Here is a 25733-nt window from a genome sequence, read left to right as displayed (position 1 = left end):
ACACTAAAACAAAATAAAATAAAATTAGATAAATAAAATTGGGTTGCCTCCCAACAAGCGCTTCTTTAATGTCAATAGCTTGACAGTGGCTCTCATGGAGCCACAAGGTGATCAGGTCAATGTTGTATAGTTGTCCACACCAAACTTAGAGTTTGGATATGGGATCTTAACACCAAACTTAGAGTTTGGTTGTGGCCTCACAACACCAAACTTAGAGTTTGACTGTGTGGGCTCTTCTTGACCTTGAACTGAGAGAAGCTCTTCATGCTTACTCTCTTCTGTCACAGAGGGATGGCCATGTGCATTAAACACAAGGTAGTCCCCATTCAATTGAAGGACTAACTCTCCTCTGTTGACATCTATCACAGCTTCTGCTGTGGCTAGGAAAGGTCTTCCTAGGATGATGGATTCATCATCTTCCTTCCTAGTGTCTAGGATTATGAAATCAGCAGGGATGTAAAGGCCTTCAACCTTTACTAGCACGTCCTCTACTATTCCATAAGCTTGTCTCATTGACTTATCTGCCAATTGTAATGAGAACAAGGCAGGTTGTACCTCAATGATTCCCAGCTTCTCCATTACAGAGAGTGGCATCAGATTTATCCCTGACCCAAGATCACATAGAGCTTTTTCAAAGCTCATGGTGCCAATGGTACAAGGTATTAAGAACTTGCCAGGATCTTGTCTCTTTTGAGGTAGAGTTCTCTGAATCCAAGTATCTAGTTCACTAATGAGCAAGGGAGGTTCACTTTCCCAAGTCTCATTACCAAACAGCTTGGCATTCAGCTTCATGATAGTTCCTAAGTATTGAGCAACTTGCTCTCCATTCACATCTTCATTCTCTTCAGAGGATGAATATTCTTCAGAGCTCATGAATGGGAGAAGGAGATTTAGTGGGATCTCTATGGTCTCTAGATGAGCCTCAGATTCCTCTGGATCCTTAATAGGAAACTCCTTCTTGCTTGAAGGACGTCCCAGGAGGTCTTCCTCACTGGGATTTTCGTCCTCCTCCTCCCTAGTGCATTCGGCCACTTTGATCAAATCAATGGCCTTGCACTCTCCTTTTGGATTCTCTTCTGTATTGCTTGGGAGAATACTGGGAGGCGTTTCAATGACTTTCTTACTCAGCTGGCCCACTTGTGCCTCCAAATTTCTAATGGAGGATCTTGTTTCATTCATGAAACTGAAAGTGGCCTTTGACAGATCAGAGACTATATTGGCTAAATTAGAAGTGTTTTGTTCAGAGTTCTCTGTCTGTTGCTGAGAAGATGATGGATATGGCTTACTGTTACTCAGCCTATTGCGTCCACCATTGTTAAAGCCTTGTTGAGGCTTTTGTTGATCCTTCCAGGAGAAATTTGGATGATTTCTCCATGATGGGTTATAGGTGTTTCCATAAGGTTCACCCATATAATTAACCTCTGCCATGGCAGGGTTCTCAGGATCATAAGCTTCTTCAGAAGCTGCCTCTCTAGTACTGTTGGATGCATGTTGCAATCCATTCAGATTTTGAGAGATCATGTTGACCTGTTGAGTCAACACTTTGTTCTGAGCCAATATGGCATTCAAAGCATCAATTTCAAGAACTCCTTTCTTCTGAGGTATCCCATTATTCACAGAATTCCTCTCAGAGGTATACATGAACTGGTTGTTTGCAACCATGTCAATGAGTTCTTGAGCCTCTTCAGGCGTTTTCTTCAGGTGAATAGATCCACCTGCAGAATGGTCCAATGACATTTTCAAAAATTCAAAGAGACCATAATAGAATATCTCTAACATGGTCCATTCTGAAAACATGTCAGATGGACATCTTTTGGTCAACTGCTTGTATCTTTCCCAAGCTTCATAGAGGGATTCACCATCTTTTTGTTTGAAGGTTTGAACATCCACTCTCAGCTTTCTCGGCTTTTGAGGAGGAAAGAATTTATCCAAGAAGGCAGTGACCAGCTTATCCCAGGAGTCCAGGCTATCCTTAGGTTGTGAATCCAACCATATTCTAGCTCTGTCTCTTACTGCAAAAGGCAAAAGCATGAGTCTGTAGACTTCAGGATCAACTCCATTCGTCTTTATAGTCTCACAGATCTGCAAGAACTCAGTTAAAAACTGATAGGGATCTTCAGATGGAAGTCCATAAAACTTGCAGTTTTGTTGCATTAATGCAACTAGTTGAGGCTTAAGCTCAAAGTTATTGGCTCCAATGGCAGGAATGGAGATGCTTCTTCCATCAAACTTGGATGTTGGTTTTGTGAAGTCACCAAGCATTCTCCTTGCATTATTATTATTATTATTTTCGGCTGCCATGTCCTTCTCTTGTTCGAAAATTTCTGAAAGGTTGTTTCTGGATTGTTGTAATTTAGCTTCTCTTAATTTTCTCTTCAGAGTCCTTTCAGGTTCTGGATCAACTTCAACAAGAGTGCCCTTTTCCCTGTTCCTGCTCATATGAAAGAGAAGAAAACAAGAAAAGAAAGAGGAATCCTCTATGTCACAGTATAGAGATTCCTTTATGTTAGTAGAAGAAGAAGGGGGTAGAAGAATGAAGAAAAGTTCGGATTTTTAGATGAAGAGAGGTGAAGAGAAGTGTTAGTAATTAAATAATTAAATAGAAGAAGAAAAGAGAAAGAAGATTTCGAAAATAATTTTTGAAAAAGAAGTTAGTAATTTTCGAAAATTAGAGAGGGAAAAGTAGTTAGGTGGTTTTGAAAAAGATAAGAAACAAACAAAAAGTTAGTTAGTTGATTGAAAAAGATTTGAAATCAAATTTGAAAAAGGATAAGAAGATAAGAAGTTAGATAAGATATTTTGAAATCAAATTTTGAAAAAGATAAAATTTTGAAAAAGATAAGATAAAAGATAAAAAAGATATATTTAAGAAAAAGATATTTTGAAAAAGATTTAATTTTTAAAAATTTCTTAACTAACAAGAAACTACAAGATAAGATTCTAGAATTTAAAGATTGAACCTTTCTTAACAAGAAAGTAACAAACTTCAAATTTTTGAACCAATCACATTAATTGTTAGCTTAATTTTCAAAAATTTGATAAAGAGATAAGAAAAAGATTTTGAAAATATTTTGAAAAATAATTTTTGAAATTTTCGAAAATTATATAAAAAAATGAAAAAGATATGATTTTTGAAAAAGATTTTGAAAAGATAAGATTTTTAAAATTGAAATTTTGACTTGACTTGTAAGAAACAACTAATTTTAAAAATTTTTGACCAAGTCAACCCAAAATTTCGAAAATTTGGAGAAAAATAAGGAAAAGATATATATTTTTTTTTTGATTTTTGAATTTTTAATTATGAAAGAGAAAAACAACAAAAATACTCAATGCATGAAATTTTTAGATCAAAACAATGAATGCATGCAAGAATGCTATGAATGTCAAGATGAACACCAAGAACACTTTGAAGATCATGATGAACATCAAGAACATAATTTTGAAAAATATTTGATGCAAAGAAAACATGCAAGACACCAAACTTAGAAATTTTTAATGCTTGGAAAATATGAATGCAAAGATGCACATGAAAAACAAGAAAAGACACAAAAACAAGAAATCATCAAGATCAAACAAGAAGACTTATCAAGAACAACTTGAAGATCATGAAGAACACTATGAATGCATGGGATTTTCGAAAAAAATGCAAGAAAAATTTTAAAAGCATGCAATTGACACCAAACTTAAAAATTAACACAAGACTCAAACAAGAAACACAAAATATTTTTGATTTTTATGATTTTCTAATTTTTTTTTAGTATTTTTATTTAATTTTTTCGAAAAAAACATTTTTGGAAAAAAGAAAAGAAAAATTTTTGAAAAAGATTTTTGAAAAGAAAATTACCTAATCTGAGCAACAAGATGAACCGTCAGTTGTCCATACTCGAACAATCCCCGGCAACGGCGCCAAAAACTTGGTGGACGAAATTGTGATCATATTCATTGTAATTGGATTTTAGAAATTGGCACGAGTGGACACAACTCCGTTCAACTAACCAGCAAGTGTACTGGGTCGTCCAAGTAATAAACCTTACGTGAGTAAGGGTCGATCCCACAGAGATTGTTGGTATAAAGCAAGCTATGGTCACCTTGCAAATCTCAGTTAGGCAGAAAAAAGGGTAATTGTGATTATTGGAATAAATAATAAAAAGGAATAATAAAAGGGATAGAATACTTATGCAGATTCATTGGTGGGAATTTCAGATAAGCGGATGGAGATGCTGTAGAGCCCAAGGACGCCTGCTCTCCTACTGCTTCTACTCAATCCTTCTTACTCCTTTCCATGGCAAGCTTTGTATAGGGGTTCACCATCAACTGTGGCTACTTTCATCCTCTCGGGAAAATGATCCTATGCGGTTGTCAGTCGCACGGCTAATCGTCTGGAGGCATCACCCATGGCTGATGGCTACATCCCATCCTCGCAGTGAAAACTAATGCTCACGCACTCTGTCACAGTACGGCTAATCACTGGTTGGTTCCCGCTCCTACTGGAATAGAATCCATTAATTCTTTTGCGTCTGTCACTAACGCCCAGCAGGTTGCAAGTTTGAAGCACGTCACAGTCATTCATTACCGGAATCCTACTCGGAATACCACAGACAAGGTTAGACTTTCCGGATTCCCAGGATCCTACTCGGAATACCACAGACAAGGTGAGACTTTTCGGATCCTCATAAATGCCGCCATCTATCTAGCTTATACCACGAAGATTCTGTTGGGGAATCTAAGAGATACGCATTCAAGCTCTGTTGTATGTAGAACGGAAGTGGTTGTCAATCACGCGCGTTCATAAGTGAGAATGATAATGAGGGTAATCTGACTCATAACATTCATCATGTTCTTGGGTACGAATGAATATCTTGGAATAAGAATAAGAGAGATTTGAATAAAAGATAATAGAATTTCATTAATACTTGAGGTACAGCAGAGCTCCACACCCTTAATCTATGGTGTGCAGAAACTCCACTGTTGAAAATACATAAGTGAAAGAGGTTCTGGCATGGCCGAATGGCCAGCCCCCTGAAACGTGATCAATGATCTCCTAGGATGAAGAATAAAACAAAACTGAGACCAAAGATGTCTAATACAATAGATAAATGTCCTATATATACTAGACTAGCTACTAGGGTTTACATGAGTAAGTATTTGATGCATAAATCCACTTCCGGGGCCCACTTGGTGTATGCTTGGGCTGAGCTTGATTAATTCACGAGCTGAGGCATCTCTTGGAGTTGAATTCTGAGTTATGACATGTTTTGGGCGTTGAACTCCGGATAATGACGTTTTTCTGGCGTTTAACTCCAGACAGCAGCGTGTACTTGGCGTTCAATGCCAAGTTACGTCGTCATTCTTCGAATAAAGTATGGCTATTATATATTGCTGGAAAGCCCTGGATGTCTACTTTCCAACGCCGTTGAGAGCGCGCCAATTGGAGTTCTGTAGCTCCAGAAAATTCATTTCGAGTGCAGGGAGGTCAGATTCCAATAGCATCAGCAGTCCTTTTGTCAGCCTTCTTCAGAGTTTTGCTCAAGTCCCTCAATTTCAGCCAGAATTTACCTGAAATCACAGAAAAACACACAAACTCATAGTAAAGTCTAGAAATGTGAATTTATCATAAAAACTAGTGAAAACATCCCTAAAAGTAGCTTAAACTTACTAAAAACTATATAAAAACAATGCCAAAAAGCGTATAAATTATCCGCTCATCATGCACCAAGTTTTTGGCGCCGTTGCCGGGGATTGTTGAGTTTGGACAACTGACGGCTTATCTTGTTGCTTAGATTAGGACTGTTTTATTTTTGTGGTTTAGAGTCTTTTAGTTGAGTCTAGTTTCATATTTTAAGTTTGGTGTCAATTGCATGCTTTTGCTTTTCTTTTAATTTTCGATTTTTTTGCATGTTCTTAGTCCCTTTTTGATTCATAAAAATTCTAAGTTTGGTGTCCTCTTTGTGTTTTTTTCTCTTAAAAATTTTTTGAAAAATTAGTGTTTGATTTTCTAAAAATTTTAAGTTTGGTGTCTTTTTGCGTTTTTCTCTTTCCTATTTTCAAAATCAAATCTTTTTCATAAAAATTTTTCAATCATATCTTTTTAATTGCTGTTTTCAAAATCTTTTTGATTAACTAATTGATTCAGTTTTCAATTTGCTTTGATCTTATTTTCTTTTTGATTTTTGAATTTTTATTTTAATTTTTTTTTTATTATTTTATTTTTTTTTCGTTTTTCGTTAATTCAAAAAAAAAACAACAAAATTTATCTCCTTGCAATCATTATCATTTCCCTTTTGTCCATTATGGACTCAAGTGGGATTAATCAGTCCAAAAGGACTCTGGGGTCATATGCTAACCCCATTACAGCTGCATATGGGAGTAGCATCTGTACACCTCCCATCAAAGCAAGCAGCTTTGAACTAAACCCTCAACTCATTATCATAGTGCAGCAAAATTGCCAGTATTCCGGTCTTCCACAGGAAGAACCTACTGAGTTTCTGGCACAGTTTTTACAAATTGCTGACACAGTACATGATAAAGAGGTAGATCTGGATGTCTACAGACTATTACTGTTTCCATTTGCTGTAAAAGATCAAGCTAAAAGGTGGTTGAATAACCAACCTACAGCAAGCATAAAGACATGGAAGCAATTGTCAGACAAATTCCTGAATCATTTTTACCCTCCAAAAAGGATGACACAGTTAAGGCTGGACATCCAAGGCTTTAAACAAGAGGATAATGAATCCCTTTATAATGCCTGGGAGAGGTATAGAGGTATGCTAAGGAAATGTCCCTCTGAAATGTTTTCAGAATGGGTACAGTTAGACATTTTCTACTATGGGCTTACAGAAAAAGCTCAGATGTCTTTAGACCACTCAGCTGGTGGATCTATACACATGAGGAAGACAATTGAAGAAGCTCAAGAGCTTATAGACACTGTTGCTAGAAACCAATATTTGTACTCTAGCAATGAGTTCTCTCCAAAAGAGGAAGCCATGGCAGTAGTCACTGACCCTAGTCCTCAAGAACAAATAATTGAGCTTAATCAACAATTGCTCCTGATGACAGAACAGTTAGCAGACTTTAAAGAGATGCTCCATGAAACTAAAGTTGCTAACAAGAGCATAGAACTGCAGTTAAATCAAGCAAAACAGCAAATATCTAAACAGATAACAGAGGAATGTCAAGCAGTTCAATTGAGGAGTGGGAAGACCCTGAATAACACTGCTCAAAAGAGTAAAAAGCCAAACAAGGAACAATTGACAGAGGACAACCAAACCACTGTTCAAAATCCCTCTGAGGACAGTAAGAGCCCAGAGAGGAATGTCATTGGCGTTCAGACGCCAGAAAGGGAAGGAAAGCTGGCGTTAAACGCCCATTCCTTGCCCAGTTCTGGCGTTCAAACGCCAGAAAAAGGGGAAAAGTTGGCGTTAAACGCCCAATTTCCACCCAATCCTGGCGTTCAGACGCCTGGGGAGAATCAGACACCTGAAAGTGCTGACAGTAATCCCTCTAACAAGGCTTCTTCAACCACTTCTGTAAGGAATAAACCTGCAGCATCTACGGTTGAAGAATATAAAGCCAAGATGCCTTATCCTCAAAAACTCCGTCAAGCGGAACAGGATAAGCAATTTGCCCGCTTTGCAGACTATCTAAGGACTCTTGAAATAAAGATTCCGTTTGCAGAGGCACTTGAGCAAATACCTTCTTATGCTAAATTCATGAAAGAAATCTTAAGTCATAAGAAGGATTGGAGAGAAACTGAAAAAATGTTTCTCACTGAAGAATGCAGTGCAGTCATATTAAAGAGCTTACCAGAAAAGCTTCAAGATCCAGGGAGCTTTATGATACCATGCACATTAGAAGGTGCTTGCACCAAGACAGCTCTATGTGATCTTGGAGCAAGCATCAATCTAATACCTGCATCCACTATCAGAAAGCTTGGGTTGACTGGAGAAGTCAAACCAACCCGGATATGCCTCCAACTTGCTGATGGCTCCATTAAATACCCATCAGGCATAATTGAGGACATGATTGTCAAGGTTGGGCCATTTGCCTTTCCAACTGACTTTGTGGTGCTGGAAATGGAGGAGCACAAGAGTGCAACTCTCATTTTAGGAAGACCCTTCCTAGCAACTGGACGAACTCTCATTGATGTACAAAAAGGGGAAGTCACCTTGAGAGTCAATGAGGATGAGTTCAAGTTGAATGCTGTAAAAGCTATGCAGCATCCAGATACACCAAATGACTGCATGGGCGCTGACATTATTGACTCCTTGGTAGAAGAGATCAATATGGCTGAAAGCCTAGAATCAGAGCTTGAGGACATCTTCAAAGATGCTCAACCTGATCAAGAAGAATTAGAGGAGGCAAAGGAATTTTCGAAAATTCCTCAGGAGGAGGATAAGCCTCCCAAGCCTGAACTCAAACCACTACCACCATCCCTGAAATATGCATTTCTGGGAAAGGGTGACACTTTTCCAGTGATTATAAGCTCTGCTTTAAATTCACAGGAAGAGGAAGCACTGATTCAAGTGCTAAGGACACACAAGACAGCTCTTGGGTGGTCCATAAGTGATCTTAAGGGCATTAGCCCAGCTAGATGCATGCACAAGATCCTATTGGAGGATAATGCCAAACCAGTGGTCCAACCACAGAGGAGGCTAAATCCTGCCATGAAGGAGGTGGTGCAGAAAGAGGTCACTAAATTACTAGAGGCTGGGATTATTTATTCTATTTCTGATAGCCCCTGGGTGAGCCTTGTCCAAGTTGTTCCCAAAAAGGGAGGCATGACAGTGGTTCATAATGAAAAAAATGAACTGGTTCCTACAAGGACAGTCACAGGATGGCGCATGTGTATTGACTACAGAAGGCTCAATACAGCCACCAGAAAGGATCATTTTCCTTTACCATTCATAGACCAAATGCTAGAAAGACTAGCTGGCCATGATTATTACTGCTTTTTGGATGGCTATTCAGGCTACAACCAAATTGCAGTAGATCCTCAGGACCAAGAGAAAACAGCATTCACTTGCCCTTCTAGCGTGTTTGCCTATAGGAGGATGCCTTTTGGTCTGTGCAATGCACCTGCAACCTTTCAGAGGTGCATGCTCTCTATCTTCTCAGATATGGTAGAGAAATTTCTGGAAGTCTTCATGGATGACTTCTCAGTATATGGAGACTCATTCAGCTCCTGTCTTAATCACCTAGCCCTTGTCCTGAAAAGGTGCCAAGAAACTAACCTGGTTTTAAACTGGGAGAAATGTCACTTTATGGTGACTGAAGGGATTGTCCTTGGGCACAAAATTTCAAGCAGGGGATAGAGGTGGATAAGGCAAAGGTAGAGGTAATTGAAAAATTACCACCACCTGCCAATGTTAAGGCAATCAGAAGTTTTCTGGGGCATGCAGGATTCTACAGAAGGTTTATAAAGGATTTTTCGAAAATTGCAAAACCTCTGAGTAACCTGTTAGCTGCAGACACACCATTTGTGTTTGACACACAGTGTCTGCAAGCATTTGAGACCCTGAAAGCTAAGCTGGTCACAGCACCAGTCATCTCTGCACCAGATTGGACATTGCCATTTGAATTAATATGTGATGCCAGTGACCATGCCATTGGTGCAGTGTTGGGACAAAGGCATAACAAGCTTCTGCACGTCATTTACTATGCCAGCCGTGTTCTAAATGACGCACAGAAGAACTACATAACCACAGAAAAAGAGTTACTTGCAGTGGTCTATGCCATTGACAAGTTTAGATCCTATCTAGTAGGATCCAAAGTGGTTGTGTACACTGACCATGCTGCTCTTAAATACTTACTCACAAAGCAGGATTCAAAACCCAGGCTTATAAGATGGGTGTTGCTTCTGCAAGAGTTTGATATAGAAATAAGAGACAGAAAAAGGACGGAGAACCAAGTAGCTGATCATCTGTCCCGAATAGAACCAGTAGCTAGGGCGTCCCTCCCTTCTACTGAGATCTCTGAGACTTTCCCAGATGAGCAACTCTTTGCCATTCAGGAAGCTCCATGGTTTGCAGATATTGCAAATTATAAAGCTGTGAGGTTCATACCCAAAGAGTACAGATACGTGCAGAGAAAGAAATTAATTTCAGATGCCAAGTACTACCTCTGGGATGAACCATATCTCTTTAAGAGATGTGCTGACGGAGTGATCCGCAGATGTGTACCCAGAGAAGAAGCACAAAGGATCCTATGGCATTGCCATGGATCACAGTATGGAGGACATTTTGGAAGTGAGCGAACAGCCACTAAAGTCCTCCAATGTGGCTTCTACTGGCCTACTCTCTATAAAGATTCCCTAGAGTTTGTGCGTAACTGTGACAGTTGCCAAAGAGCTGGCAACTTGCCTCATGGATATGCCATGCCTCAACAAGGGGTATTAGAGATAGAATTGTTTGATGTATGGGGAATTAACTTCATGGGACCATTCCCACCATCATACTCAAACACTTACATTCTGGTGGCAGTGGACTATGTATCTAAGTGGGTAGAAGCAATTGCTACACCCACTAATGATACCAAGACCGTGCTGAAATTCCTCCAGAAAAACATCTTCAGCAGATTTGGTATTCCCAGAGTATTAATCAGTGACGGAGGCACTTATTTCTGCAACAAACAGCAATACTCTGCTATGGTTAGATATGGAATTAGCCACAAAGTGGCAACTCCGTACCATCCACAGACAAATGGGCAAGCTGAAGTCTCTAACAGAGAACTAAAGAGAATCCTGGAACGGACTGTGATAGCCCGAAGAAAGGATTGGGCAAAGAGCTTGGATGATGCTCTGTGGGCATACAGAACAGCATTCAAGACTCCTATAGGAACCTCTCCATACCAACTGGTGTATGGGAAGGCCTGTCATTTGCCTGTGGAACTGGAACATAAGGCCTACTGGGCAACCAGATTCCTAAACATGGATGCACAGTTAGCTGGTGAAAAAAGATTGCTCCAGCTAAATGAGCTAGAGGAGTTCAGACTCAATGCCTTTGAAAATGCAAAAATTTATAAGGAAAAGGCAAAGAAATGGCATGACAAGAAGTTGTCAACCAGAGTCTTTGAGCCAGGACAAAAAGTTCTGCTCTTCAACTCTAGGCTCAGACTGTTTCCAGGAAAACTCAAATCCCGGTGGAGGGGTCCGTATGTGATTACAGGAGTGTCACCATACGGATATGTTGAGCTTCAGGATACTGATTCCGACAAAAGGTTCATTGTTAATGGACAGAGAATCAAGCATTATCTTGAAGGAAACTTTGAGCAGGAATGCTCAAAACTGAGACTTGAGTGATTCTCAGTGAAGGTCCAGCTAAAGACAGTAAAGAAGTGCTTGCTGGGAGGCAACCCAGTCATTAGTAGGTTGTATGATTTGTTCTTACAGAGGCAAGTATCAAAAATGAAGGAATTCACAGAGTTACAGAAGGATTCAGCTCAAAAAGCAGAAAAAAAGAGCTTACTGGCGAAAAAACACCAGTAAGGGGCATTTTGGGCGTTAAACGCCAGAATGGGTACCATTCTGGGCGTTTAACGCCAGGAATGGTGCCATTTTGGGCATTAAACGCCAGAATGGGCACCATTCTGGGCGTTTAACGCCAGGTGTGCAGCATCCTGGGCGTTCAGAAAAACGCCCAGTGCTAAAGGATTTCTGGCGTTTAACGCCAGCCAGGGCACCTGGCTGGGCGTTAAATGCCCAAAAGGGGTGCCAATTGGGCGTTAAACGCCAGAATGAGTGCCATTCTGGGCGTTTAACGCTAGAAAGGTGGGGGGACCACAATTTTGCTTTCAAATCAGATTTTTTCAAACTTTCCTTTTCTCACCCATATTTTTTCACAAAAATACATTTCAATCTCTCATCATTCACTTTCAAATTTTCAAAAATTTAAAATCATTCTTCAAATCATTCCCAAATTTTGTCCAAAAACTCACCCTTCTTTCAATTTCTTTCCATATCTTCTCAAATCTCCTTTCAAATTTTTCTTTTTTCGAAAATCTCTCCCCCCCACTCTATAAATAAACGTTTGCCACCCCTCATTCCCCACACCATTCGAATTTCCTCTTCCTTTCTCTCTCTCTTCTCTTCTTTCTTTTCTTTTTGCTTGAGGACAAGCAAACCTCTAAGTTTGGTGTGCTTTTCCGTGATCACTAAGCCAAGATTCATCAAGATCATGGCTCCTAAAGGAAAACAAACCAATTTAAGAGGAAAGAAAGAGACTAATCCAAAGAATCTTTGGAATCAAGAGAAGTTCTTAACCAAAGAACATGAAGACCATTATCACAAAATAATGGGTCTGAGGTCAGTGATCCCGGAAGTCAAATTTGATCTGAAAGAAGATGAATATCCGGGGATCCAAGAGCAAATTCGAAACAGAGGATGGGAAGTTCTGACCAATCCTGAAATAAAGGTTGGAAGGAACATGGTTCAGGAATTCTACTCTAATCTGTGGCTAACAGATAAGCAAAGAATGACTGGAACTGCTTACCATACCTACAGAACCATGGTCAGAGGGAAAGTTATGTACTTCCATCTGGACAAAATAAGAGAAATCTTCAAACTACCTCAACTGCAAGATGATCCTGATTCCTTCAATAGGAGGATGGTGAGAGTAGATAAAGGGTTGGATCAAGTTCTAGAGGACATATGCCTCCCTGGGACTAAGTGGATAACCAATTCAAAGGGTGTCCCAAACCAACTCAAAAGGGGAGACCTCAAACCAATTGCAAGAGGTTGGCTAGACTTTATTGGGCGTTCCATATTGCCCACTAGCAACCGTTCTGAGGTCACCATCAAGAGAGCAGTGATGATTCATTGCATTATGCTTGGAAAAGAAGTGGAGGTCCATCATGTGATTGCTTGTGAGATCTACACAATTACAAATAAGAATTCCACTGAAGCCAAATTGGCTTATCCAAGCCTGATCTCCTTGCTCTGTAAAGAGGCTGGGGTGAAGATGGGAGTAGATGAGTTCATACCCATTGAACACCCAATCACCAAGAAGTCAATGGAAGGACAAGTGCAAGACAACTCTATCAAGAGGAGGGCGCAGGAATTCCTCCCAGAATTCCCAAGAATTGACTACTGGACCAGCCTAGAAGCATCTATCACCAAGTTGCAAGAGACTATGGAGCAACTGAAGGAAGAATAGCAGAATCAGAACTGCATGCTCTGCAAATTGCTGAAGGAACAAGAGAAGCAGGGGCGTGAACTCCAAGAGTTGAAACGCCAAAAGCTCTCCTCTCAAGCTGAGGGAGCATCCACTTCTCAAAATCAAGGTTGTTGAGTCCTAACTCTGTGAAAATCTCTATCATTAGGAGCCTATGTTTTTGCGTTTTCTTTTTCTTTTGTTTTGTTTTCTATTTTTATTTTTTAGTCTTATATCTATTTTTGAGTCTTGTTCTTAATTCATAATTAATAAAATTGAAATTTTATGCCTTAAAGATATGAATGTCCTATGAATCCATTACTTCTCTTAAATGAAAAATGCTTTAATCACAAAAGAACAAGAAGTACAGGATTTCGAAATTTATCATTGAAACTAGTTGAATTAGTTTGATGTGGTGACAATACTTTTTGCTTTCTGAATGAATGCTTGAACAGTGCATATGTCTCTTGAATTTGTTGTTTTGAGAATGTTAAAATTGTTGGCTCTTGAAAGAATGAGGAAAAAGAGAACTGTTATTGAGGATCTAAAATCATTAGACTGATTCTTGAAGCAAGAAAAAGCAGTGGATACAAAAAAAAATTTCAAAAAAAAAAAGAGAGAAGAAGAAAAGAAAAAGAAAAAGAAAGAAATAAAGTTGTGATCCAAGGCAAAAAGAGTGTGCTTAAGAACCCTGGACACCTCTAATTGGGGACTCTAGCAAAGTTGGGTCACAATCTGAAAAGGTTCACCCAATTATGTGTCTGTGGCATGTATGTATCCGGTGGTAATACTGGAAGACAGAGTGCTTTGGGCCACAGCCAAGACTCATACACTAGCTGTGTTCAAGAATCATTATGCTCAACTAAGAGAATCAATAACACTATCTGAGTTTTGAGTTCTTATAGATGCCAATCATTCTGAACTTCAAGGGATAGAGTGAGATGCCAAAACTGTTCGGAGGCAAAAAGCTACTAGTCCCTTGATATTTTGGAGTCTATAGTATATTCTCTTCTTTTTATCCTATTTTGATTTTTAGTTGCTTGGGGACAAGCAACAATTTAAGTTTGGTGTTGTGATGAGCGGATAATTTGTATGCTTTTTGGCATTGTTTTTAGTATGTTTTTAGTATAATCTAGTTAGTTTTTAGTATATTTTTATTAGTTTTTAGCTAAAATTGACTTTTCTGGACTTTACTATGAGTTTGTGTGTTTTTCTGTGATTTCAGGTATTTTCTGGCTGAAATTGAGGGCCCTGAGCAAAAATCTGATTCCAAGACCAAAAAGGACTGCAGATGCTGTTGGATTCTGACCTCCCTGCACTTGAAGTGGATTTCTGGAGCTACAGAAGCCCAATTGGCGCGCTCTCAATGGCGTTGGAAAGTAGACATCCTGGGCTTTCCAGCAATATATGATAGTCCATACTTTGCCCAAGATTTGATGGCCCAAACCGGCGTGGCAAATCAGCCTCAGAATTTCCAGCGTTAAACGCTGGAACTGGCATAAAACTTGGAGTTAAACGCCCAAACTGGCATGAGAACTGGCGTTTAACTCCAGAAAACATCTCTACACATAAAAGCTTCAATACTCAGTCCAAGCACACACCAAGTGGACCCAAAAGTGGATTTTTACGTCATTTACTCATTTCTGTACACCCTAGGCTACTAGTTTACTATTAATAGGATCTTTTGAGATTGTATCGGTACCTCATGACACTTTACACGTTTTCTTTGTTTACTTTCCACAGCATGAGTCTCTAAACCCCATGGTTGGGGGTGAGGAGCTCTGCTGTGTCTTGATGGATTAATGCAACTACTACTGTTTCTCATTCAATCATGCTTGCTTCCATTCTAAGATAATACTTGTTCTTAACCCGGATGAATGTGATGATCCGTGACAATCATCATCATTCTCAACTATGAACGCGTGCTTGACAACCACCTCCGTTCTACCTTAGATTAAGTAGTTATCTCTTGGGTTCTTTAACCGGAATCTTCGTGGTATAAGCTAGAATTGATGGCGGCATTCAAGAGAATCTGGAAGGTCTAAACCTTGTCTGTGGTATTCTGAGTAGGATTCAATGATTGAATGACTGTGACGTGCTTCAAACTCCTAGCAGGCGGGGCGTTAGTGACAGACGCAAAAGAATCACTGGATTCTATTCCGGCCTGACCGAGAACCGATAGATGAATTCCGCGTGCTGTGACAGAGCATATGCAATCGTTTTCACTGAGAGGATGGGAGGTAGCCATTGACAACGGTGAAACCCTACATACAGCTTGCCATGGAAGGAGACTTGCGTGTTTGAAGAAGAAGACAGTAGGAAAGCAGAGATTCAGAAGATGGAGCATCTCCAAACCTCAACCTATTCTCCATTACTGCAAAACAAGTAATCATTTCATGTTCTTTAGCTTTTCACAATCAATCCTGATAGTTTCTGATATCCTGACTAAGATTTACAAGATAACCATAGCTTGCTCCAAGCCGACAATCTCCGTGGGATCGACCCTTGCTCACGCAAGGTATTACTTGGACGACCCAGTGCACTTGCTGGTTAGTTGTGCGGGGTTGCAAAAGTGTGATTGCAATTTCGTGCACCAGGCCACGTTAGAGTCCACGTTAACTTAGTTAACGTGGCCTCTAACGTTACAAGGGGGAAGGAAGCCAACGTTAGTGACACTCAACATTATCACTAACGTTGGCCTAAGGTTCAATGTACCACGTTAACTCCCACGTTAACTTGGTTAACGTGGGAGCTAACGTAAGAGGCAAGGGTGGTCGACAACGTTAGTGACACCCAACATTGTCACTAACGTTGGAAGCAACCACAAAACGTTAACTTCCATGTTAACTTAGTTAACGTGGAAAGCTAACGTTGATGAGTGAAAGATGAGCCAACGTTAGTGACACTCAACATTGTCACTAACATTGGGGATGGCTAAGAATGGCCACGTTAGAAGCCAAGTTAACCTAGTTAACGTGGACTCTAACGTGAGACATAGGGGCACATTGGAACGTTAGTGACAATGTTAAGTGTCACTAACATTCTCGAAGGTTGGCAAGGCCACGTTAGAAGCCACGTTAACCTAGTTAACGTGGACTCTAACGTGAGACATTGGGGCACATTGGAACGTTAGTGACAATGTTAAGTGTCACTAACGTTCTCGAAGGTTGGCAAGGCCACGTTAGAAGCCACGTTAACCTAGTTAACGTGGGCTCTAACGTGAGGCAAAGGGGTACATTGGAACGTTAGTGACAATGTTGAGTGTCACTAACGTTCTCGAACTCATACTTTCACTAAAATGTTAACACCCCTAACGTCCTGAACTAAAGTCTCTTCCCACTTCACACTTTCTCTCTACAAGTAAGACCAGGCCCAAATGAAGAAGAGAACGACTTCAAACTCAAGATCCAAAGGTCCAAGACTTGAAGAGCCAACTAGAAGCTGAGAAGAGTAGTATATATAGGAGTAGCTTTGAATTATTTAGGGAGTTCTAGAGGTTGGAAAATAGCACTACTCTCTGTATTTTACTCTGCTCTTCTAGTTCCATGATGTATTCTCCATCTTTGTTTTCATTTTCTAGAGCTATGAACAACTAAACCCCTTTCATTGGGTTAGGGAGCTCTGTTGTAAGTTGATGGATCAATACTAGTTTTCATTATTCTTCTTCTATCTTTTCTCTTGATTTTACTTGAAAGCTTTCGATCTTCATCCCATTGGGTAGTTATCTTGGAAAAGAAGCTATTCAAACTTGGATCTCTTCTGAGCCTTGAAAGAGGAATGAAGAGATCAAGCTAGAAATGCTTTCTCATGCTGGACCAAATTGGGTTTGGATGGATATGTGACTATAATCCTCTCAATACTTGATTTGGGAAATGCATGTGGTATAATCAGTGACCACACTTCATCTCTTCTCATGAGAAATTGACCGAGGAATTGGCTAATGATCAAGATTTGAGAGATTGAATTGCAAGAAATTGTAATTCAATCAATTAAGATTTCCAAGGAGATCAATGAGTGCATTGATTGAGGAAGAGATGAAAATGAACTCGATCTGGAGAATTGCAACATCTCCTGCGCCCAATGAATTCCCCAATTCTGATCTCACCCATTCTCTTTAATTTCTGCGTTTACTTTCATGAGCAAACACCCCATTCCCATTTACAATTCTACAATTTACTTTCAGTCATTTACTTTCAGCCCTTTAATTCTAGCATTTACTTTTTCTGTTATTTATATTCTCGCCATTTTATTTTCTGCAAATCTCAACCCAAATTCTGAATTTGCTCAACTAGAACATTCTTCTAATTAAAGTTGTTTGATCAATCAATCCCTGTGGGATTCGACCTCACTCTATTGTGAGTTTTTACCTGACGACAAATTCGGTACACTTACCGAAGGAAATTTGTTGCGAGACAGTTTCCACCTGCATCACCCATCAATATCAGAAGAAGAAAAAATCCTAGCCATAACAGGTCGGGATCAAGGATGGATGACCCCCATAATTAACTACCTCAAAACAGAAGCGCTTCCCACAAATGAAAAGGAGGCAAAGAGGTTAAAAAGGGAGGCACAGTACTACACTATCATAAACAACACCCTATACAAAAGAGGGATCTCAACACCATTGTTAAAATGTGTACCGACCTCCAACACAAAGGAAGTCTTGGAAGAGGTACACAGCGGCATTTGTGGTAATCATCTCGGAGCACGAGCTCTCACTAAAAAAGTACTACGGATGGGATTCTATTGGCCAACTCTACAAAAGGAAGCTACAGAATTCGTAAAGACATGTCCGCCATGTCAGAAGCATGCCAACTTTCACATCACCCCGCCGGAAAAGCTCATCAGTGTGACCTCACCCTGGCCATTTGCAAAGTGGGGACTCGATCTTCTCGGACCCTTTCCCCAGGGATTGGGACAAGTCAAGTTCCTCATAGTAGGGGTAGACTACTTCACAAAATGGATCAAGGCAGAACCCCTAGCTAACACCACTGCTCAAAGAAGTTGGAAATTCCTATATAGGAACATTATTACCAGGTTTGGGGTTCCATACTCCATCACCACGGATAATGGCACCCAATTCACAGATGCAGGCTTCAGAAAACTAGTAGCCGACTTGAACATAAAACATCAGTTCACCTCCGTCGAACATCCCCAAGCCAATGGACAAGCCGAAGCAGCCAACAAAGTCATATTGGCTGGGTTGAAACGGAGACTACAAGAAGCAAAGGGAGCTTGGGCCGAGGAACTCCCACAAGTCCTATGGGCATATCGGACGACCCCCCATTCTACCACGAACGAATCACCATTCCGACTAGCATATGGAGTGGAGGCAATGATTCCAATAGAGCTCAAAGAAGGATCTCCTTGAGTAGTCCACTACAATGAGCAAAAAAATTCTCAACTCCAAAGAGAAGAGCTCGACCTACTTCCAGAAATCCAAGAAAGATCTCGGATCAGAGAAGAGGCATTAAAGCGACGAATGGCTTCCAGGTATAACCAAAGGGTAGTGCCAAGAGATTTCGCAGAGAACGATCTCATCTTAATCCGAAATGATATTGGAACAACTTGACCCGGAGAAGGAAAGCTGTCTGCTAATTGGAAAGGACCCTACCGAGTCACAGAAGTACTTGGGAAGGGCTACTACAGACTATCCGAACTCGAGGGATGAGAACTCCCCAGATCATGGCACGCCTGTAACCTGAGAAGGTACTATAGTTAGATAAAGGACTCATCACAAGACGCACTCTTTTTCCTGAAAAGGTTTTTTAATGAGGCGTCAAGATTGAGATTTAATCCGACTTAAGGGTATAAAAAACTCCCACCTGTATATATTTGCATTTTCTTTAAATAAAATACATTTCAGATATTCTACAAGTTCTCAAGACGCATTAATCTGAAGCATTCATCGTCCGATTATAAAGCAACGGATCGAACAGAAAAGTGAAGAGCAAATTCACTATACGATCTCGATAGGAATGATCGACCGACAAAGGTGAAAACGCGATTCACCTAAAGGTTGATTAAACCAGGACAGAAACTACCATCTACAAATCGGCAAAGATGAACACAGAATAATGCAAGAAGTTATCGAAAGTGACACCAAAAAAGAACCTGACGAGGTCTTATAGATTGCTATATAATAACTTAAAAAGACTGGCCGACACTAAAAAGTCAGACCAAGTCAACCCAAGTTATCAGCAAATCCCTGGAAAGAGGTCTGGCCAACCCTATTAAAGAGGAATTGCTATAACTTAGAAGAGAACGACCTAACGAAGTCGGTTTCCTACAAAACAAGTTGTAAAAGTAATCCCTGAAAGAGACCTGCCAAAGGTCCAAGAAAGAGGATTACAAAAACAACTTAGAAGAGATCGACCTAACGAAGTCGGTTTCCTACAAAATAAGTTGTGAAAGTAATCCCTGAAAGCGACCTACCAAAGGTCCAAGAAAGAGGATTACAAAAACAACTTAGAAGAGATCGACCTAACGAAGTCGGTTTCCTACAAAACAAGTTGTGAAAGTAATCCCTGAAAGAGACCTACCAAAGATCCAAGAAAGAAGATTACAAAAACAACTTAGAAGAGATCGACCTAACGAAGTCGGTTTCCTACAAAACAAGTTGTAAAAGTAATCCCTGAAAGAGACCTACCAAAGGTCCAAGAAAGAGGATTACAAAAACAACTTAGAAGAGATCGACCTAACGAAGTCGGTTTCCTACAAAACAAGTTATAAAAGTAATCCCTGAAAGAGACCTACCAAAGGTCCAAGAAAGAGGATTACAAAAACAACTTAGAAGAGATCGATCTAACAAAGTCGGTCTCCTACAAAGATAAGTTATAAAAGTAATCCCTTAAAGAGACCTGGTAAAGGCCCAGAAAAGGGGATCACAAAAATAACTTAGAAGGGGACCAACATAAAGAAATCGGTCATAAGGCGCTAAAAACACAAAACAAAAGCGAGGAAACCGAAAAACAAGTTGGACCCCCCACAAGTCACGACCTCAAAAGGATCCAAGCTACAAACAAAAACACGAAAGCAATCTAAAGAGGCCAAGTAGCAAGATTCCGACAGACACCCTGCTAGAGCACAATGAAAGCATAGTATGATAAAGCTTCAAAGAGGCCACCGAAATCAGCCTCAGAGAAACCATTTTGTTTTCAAAATAAGTTGCTAAAAATAGCAACTAGAGTGCCAACAGTCAACAAACCATCATTTACAAAAACAAGTTCAAAATCCCACAAATCAGGCTATTTACACAAATATCCAGAAAAAAGATCAGCTAAGATCAGGAGCCTTCTCGGCAGCATCAGATCGGGGAGATGGAGGGTGAGTTTGAAGGGACACAGCATCCACAGTTCCATCATCCCGGTTCAGAATCTGGCAATCCAGATCAGATGTAACGGGAGGAACAGAGGAGGTCGACACCTTAAGAGAAGGCACTGGGGGAGGATCAGTCTCATCATCATCCTGGTCATCAGGGACAATCTTACCATCCCTCACGACATTGTCCAGGCTGATGAGAGTTAAGTCGGCATCAGGAGCAACAACTCGGAACTGCTCCATCAGGTTCTCGGAGGCGGCAGTTACGCTACCCACAAGGTGACCCTGAAGCTCACCATAATTAACCCGAGCAGTTTCCAAATCCTCCCGAAGATGCATCAATTCCCTATAAGCCGAGACATAGCTATCCTTATGTTTCAGTGCCATGACCTCGGCCAGCTTCAAAGAAGCAGCCAAGGCAATAGAACTGGCCTTCTCACCCTCCAGCTCCTTCTCCACCTTCGCCAACTTCACCTCCAACTCCTCCTTCAGACCCTTGATTCGATCAAATTCCGACTTGGCCTCTTCCATGAAGGATTTTGTGGCATGAATCGGAATCCCCTGAACTGTTCGGAATATAGCCGCACCCATATGAGCCATCTTCACACTACTTTTGGTGATAAAATCCAGATGCAGAAGAAGAGAAACGTCGTCCATAGAAAGCCCACCATAGGGGGCAATTTGCTGGTCAACAAACTCAGTAGCATCAAAATTTGGGGCATCCAGGTTGAAGGGCTCGGATGTTTTTTGCTTCTTACTAGGAAGGGCACCAGAAGCTGCAGCAGAAGATTGTGGAGGATTGACCAGACGAACCCGAGGAAGAGGAATTGCTTTCCTCGGCCCGGGAGAACTAGGTATAGGAGGTTTAATTGGAACCTGAGAAGATCCCTCTCCGGCCGCCTTGGCTGAAATGTTTAAAGCAGCAGTTGCCTTCTTCGCCTTCTTGTAGGCCTTCATAGAATCATTATTCTTCGACATCTCTGAAAAACACAAAATCAACCACAAAAGACAAGTTATAACATAGGAGAAGAAAAGCTCGGAAGCAAGTATAAAATAAATCAGACAGTACCCAAAGCAGTTCGAACCAAAGATGGATCACTCAAAAATCTCTTCGTATCCAGATGGGGAGGCTTCCCCCACAAATCTTCAAGAACAACTACAAAGGCCCGCTCAACCTCACTAAGCATTTCCCATGTGTAACGTGGCACTCTTACATTCTTTTACCACTCTAGAGGAAAAGCAGGCTCATCACTTTCATCAAGAAAAAAGGGGCGGGCCCCCTCAATAGCTCGAACTTTAAAGAAGTAGTTATTGAAGTCCTTAAAGGACTCATCATACATCGCAAACACTTTATGGCCCTGGGCAGACCGGAAAGAAACCCAAGAAGCTTTCTTTTTTGAAGAACCGCCAGGCTTGGCGAAAACAAACAAGTAAAGAAAAAGAGTCTGGGAAGGTGTTACATCTAGTTCACGACAGAGAAGTTGGAAAATTTTAATAAAACCCCAGGAATTCGGGTGAAGCTGGGATGGAGCAATGTTACACGACCACAACAGGTCGGTTTCAAAAGCAGTAAAAGGAAAAGAAACGTTCAACTGACTAAAAAAGTATTCGTAAGCATAAAAGAAGGGACGCTCTCCCTCAACAGAAGTCAGAAAGCAAACTCTCTCATCAGAATCAGGGGCAACAAGCTCGTAATCCTCCTCACGGGCATTGTTACCACAAATCCTATGGCGCTTCCTCAGTTCTGTGCAAAACTCAGCATCCACAACAGAAACACACAACAAAACATGGGAGTCCAGCCAATCAGACATCCCCTCAGGAACTCTGGACGACATCTCTACAATATTATTGCGAGAAGACATGAGGCCAACTAATTCTACAAGTAAGAAAAGAAAATAAGGTTACTACAAACATCTCGGACAAAGGAGAAAACAACTCGGTCAATACTTCTCAGGCAATGAAAAGCAGGAAAAGGAAAATGCCAAGACTCAAACCAAAGTCCTGGGGCATCCTTTGGAGGTAGTAATAAGGCAAGGTTTCCAGAAAAATAGTGTTAAGTTTGCATCCCAGCATTTCTCAAAAAGAATCCAAAACAGCAAACACTTTTCAGCAAAAACACAAGAAAATCATTATAGCAAAAAGCACGCCAAGCAGAGACCATTAAAAGATGCAACCTTTTTAAAGAGCAGACAAAAGCAACCTTCAAATAAACGAGGAACAGACACGGACAAGCAGTACCAAGAATAGAAACAACAAAAACATGCAAAGCCATAGAGGCACCCAACAAAGGCAAAAAGGATCATGCAGAAGATAGAGAAACTCTCAGAAAGCACATTTCAACAAATCTAGGGCTCAAGAAAAATAGAAAGATCCAAACTTTTTCAAAAAGAGAGGATCAAAACCGAAACCTCATCACAAAACCACAATCAAAGAGAAGGCACAAAATGGACTAACCTGGAGACGGAAGAAGCTTCGAAAAAATGCAAGAACGGAAGTTGCCCAGGAAACCACCAAGCGACGCTGCAAACGCCAGGAAGCAGAAGCGCAAACGAAAGACAGAGAGCAGAGAGAGAAGAGGAAAAAAGTTGCGAAGAGGTTACAAGGAAAATAAAAGGAGAGAAACCATTTTCTGAGTTTTCAAAATCAGAAGTCAAGAGCCTAGGGGAAACGGGGCAATTAATGCTCAAAATTAAAGAAAGCATTAAACCCTCGCACGTTCCCGAAAAAGCGCCGATATAAAAGCGCGCGTCTTTTAGAGGAAACGTTCTACATTCAAAAGCAGCTACAAAGGAATCGACAAAATGCTTGAGTTCGGCTTCACCAAAGAAGGACCGAAGTCAAAGAGCCGACCTCAAAAAAGAAGACCGAGCTCAAGCAGGGGCACTGTTCATACCCTGGGTCGAGATGACCGACTCGGGATGTTCGACAGACAAAGCGACCGACCTCTTCAGGTCAGGACAACCCGACCTCTTCCCAAAGATCTCGGTCAAGTCCCCACGAAAGCCCAAGGAAGGGCCCAAATAGAGGAACACGTCCCAAATCCTAAGGCAGCCCAAGCCTACAGAAAGAAGGACGGTTCCCTTAAAGATAAGATGACCTCACTTAAAGATAAAAGATAAGATAAGATAACTAACTTATCTTATCCACAGAAGGCTACATCTCACCATTATAAATACACTGGAGCACCCAGGTATAACTCATACTCTGATTCTACTCAATACCTGCTTAATACCCTTGTTAACTTAAGCATCGGAGTCCCTTACAGGTACCCCCACCCTCCCGGGACGAAGGATCAGCAGCACTTTTAGTCTTACAAGTCGGACACACCAGCTCTGGCCGCTACACACCTGTCGAACACGTCGGCTCCGACCAACACAGAAGATCTCGACCGAGATCGACCTACAGTTTCAGGTAACCCTCGGAACACAACGTATATATTTTAATAATTTTTAATTCGCCAATTTTTGCTCGCATCAATTTTTGGCGCCGTTGCCGGGGAGTTGCAATAGAGTGCTAAAGTTATTAATTAGAATTTATTTATTTGAATTTTATTTTATTTTTGTCACTATGAGCTGTACGTTTCTTTCGTTAAATGACGCGTTCACTTCCTGATCCAAGCTTGCCAGTATTTGACCCTGAAATTGAAAGAACTCTTTTACGTATAAGGCAAGCTCGGCGTCGGCGACTCCTCTTTGAGGACGAACCTGAACCGTCATCTAAGGAAAAAACAAGCTCCCTCTCTACTGATCCAATTCATTTACGTGCAGGTGACATGGCAGCGCCCAGAAGAGTCACTATCCAGGAAGAAGGAGCCCCTGATTTTACGCTCCAACCATTCCAGGCACACCACCCAGCAGTAGCTGTAGATTTTGAAATAAAGTCTTCACTACTCCACTTGATGCCCAAGTTTCATGGCTTACCTGCTCTAGAGCCTATCAAGCATCTTAGGGATTTCCAGACTGCTTGTTCTACTGTTAAGCATAATGGCACTGCTGTTGAAAGTCTTCCCGTTTTCTCTGGAAGGAAAGGCAAGAGAGTGGTACTACACTCAACCCGGAGCAACTGTTTCCAACTGGGATACACTTAGAAGAGAGTTTCTGGATAAATTCTTTCCAGCTGAAGTTGCCGATAAGCTGAGGAAGGACATGTCTATGATCGTTCAAGATGAATCTAAGACCCTCTATGAATACTTGAAACGCTTCAATAATCTTCGAGACGCATGCCCCCATCATATGATTGACAAGATAGTGTTGCTCGGTTACTTTACACAGGGTTTGAAATCTCAAGATAGGACCACACTGGAAAGTGTTAGCAATGGTTCTATGAAAAAGTACAAGACTACGGAAGAAGCATGGCAATTGATCAGCGATTTTGCTGACTCTACTAGGAATCATAGGCAGAGACAAAGTCGGTCAAGAGCTGTTGGAGAAGTATCCACTAGTAAAGAGACTGCTGTTATAGCTCAGAGCTTATGTGAAATGACTAACTTGCTGAAGCAGATGCAACTGAATCAACAATAACCTCAGCAAGTTCAGCCTTCTCCACCACAGCACAGCCAGCAATTGGTTCCACAAAGAGTATGCGGAATCTGTGCAGATTACAGTCACTATACCGATGAATGTCCGCAACTCCAACCAGAAGACAACACTGTAGCAGCCACTCATAACTTTCATGACCGCCCCAATCAAGGGTACAATCAAGGTGGCAACTATAACCAAGGATGGCAGGATAACTCTAACTAAGGTTGGAGAGACAATTCTAACCAGGGTTGGAGGGACAATTATAACAGAGGAGGTAGAGATAATAATGAAAATCAGAGGTGGAATAACAATAACAACTTCATGCAGCAGAATCAGAATCAGTCCTACAGAGCACCTCATTTAAGACAGCCTCAAAATTCTCAGCAAACCTCTCAGATCACTTACCCCTCTTTATCTCCTAATGATGAATTACTACAAGCCATTGATCGGAGACAACAGGCTATGAAAAATAACTTTAATGCAACTATGAATGTTTTGACTTCTACTTTACAAACCCTTGTCTCACAAATTGGATCAATGAACAACTCCAACAACCAGTCCTCAAGCTTTGGTGGACTCCCCTCTCAACCATTACCCAACCCAAAGGGTGGCATTAATGCTAACACCCTAAGGTCTGGAACCACACTGCAGGAGAGGAATCAGGAGGAGCCAGGCCTACCAAAACACGCCTCAGCTGAAGAGGTAGTAGAAATAGAAGATGTTGAAGAGGAGGAGGACATACAGGACA

General features: G+C 40.9%; 1 non-coding gene across 1 annotated transcript; it reads left to right on the top strand.

The window, feature by feature from the left end:
* The first annotated feature begins 1795 nt into the window (after positions 1 to 1795).
* On the top strand, positions 1796 to 1899 carry LOC112700023 (small nucleolar RNA R71). Its single transcript, XR_003152949.1, has one exon. It is a non-coding gene; the product is annotated as a small nucleolar RNA R71 (small nucleolar RNA).
* The last annotated feature ends 23834 nt before the right edge of the window (positions 1900 to 25733 follow it).

This window comes from Arachis hypogaea, chromosome 6 (assembly GCF_003086295.3).
Source record: "Arachis hypogaea cultivar Tifrunner chromosome 6, arahy.Tifrunner.gnm2.J5K5, whole genome shotgun sequence".
NCBI lineage: Eukaryota > Viridiplantae > Streptophyta > Magnoliopsida > Fabales > Fabaceae > Arachis > Arachis hypogaea.
The sequence above is the reverse complement of the archived record's forward strand: the minus strand, read 5'-3'. Positions and strand labels throughout refer to the sequence as shown.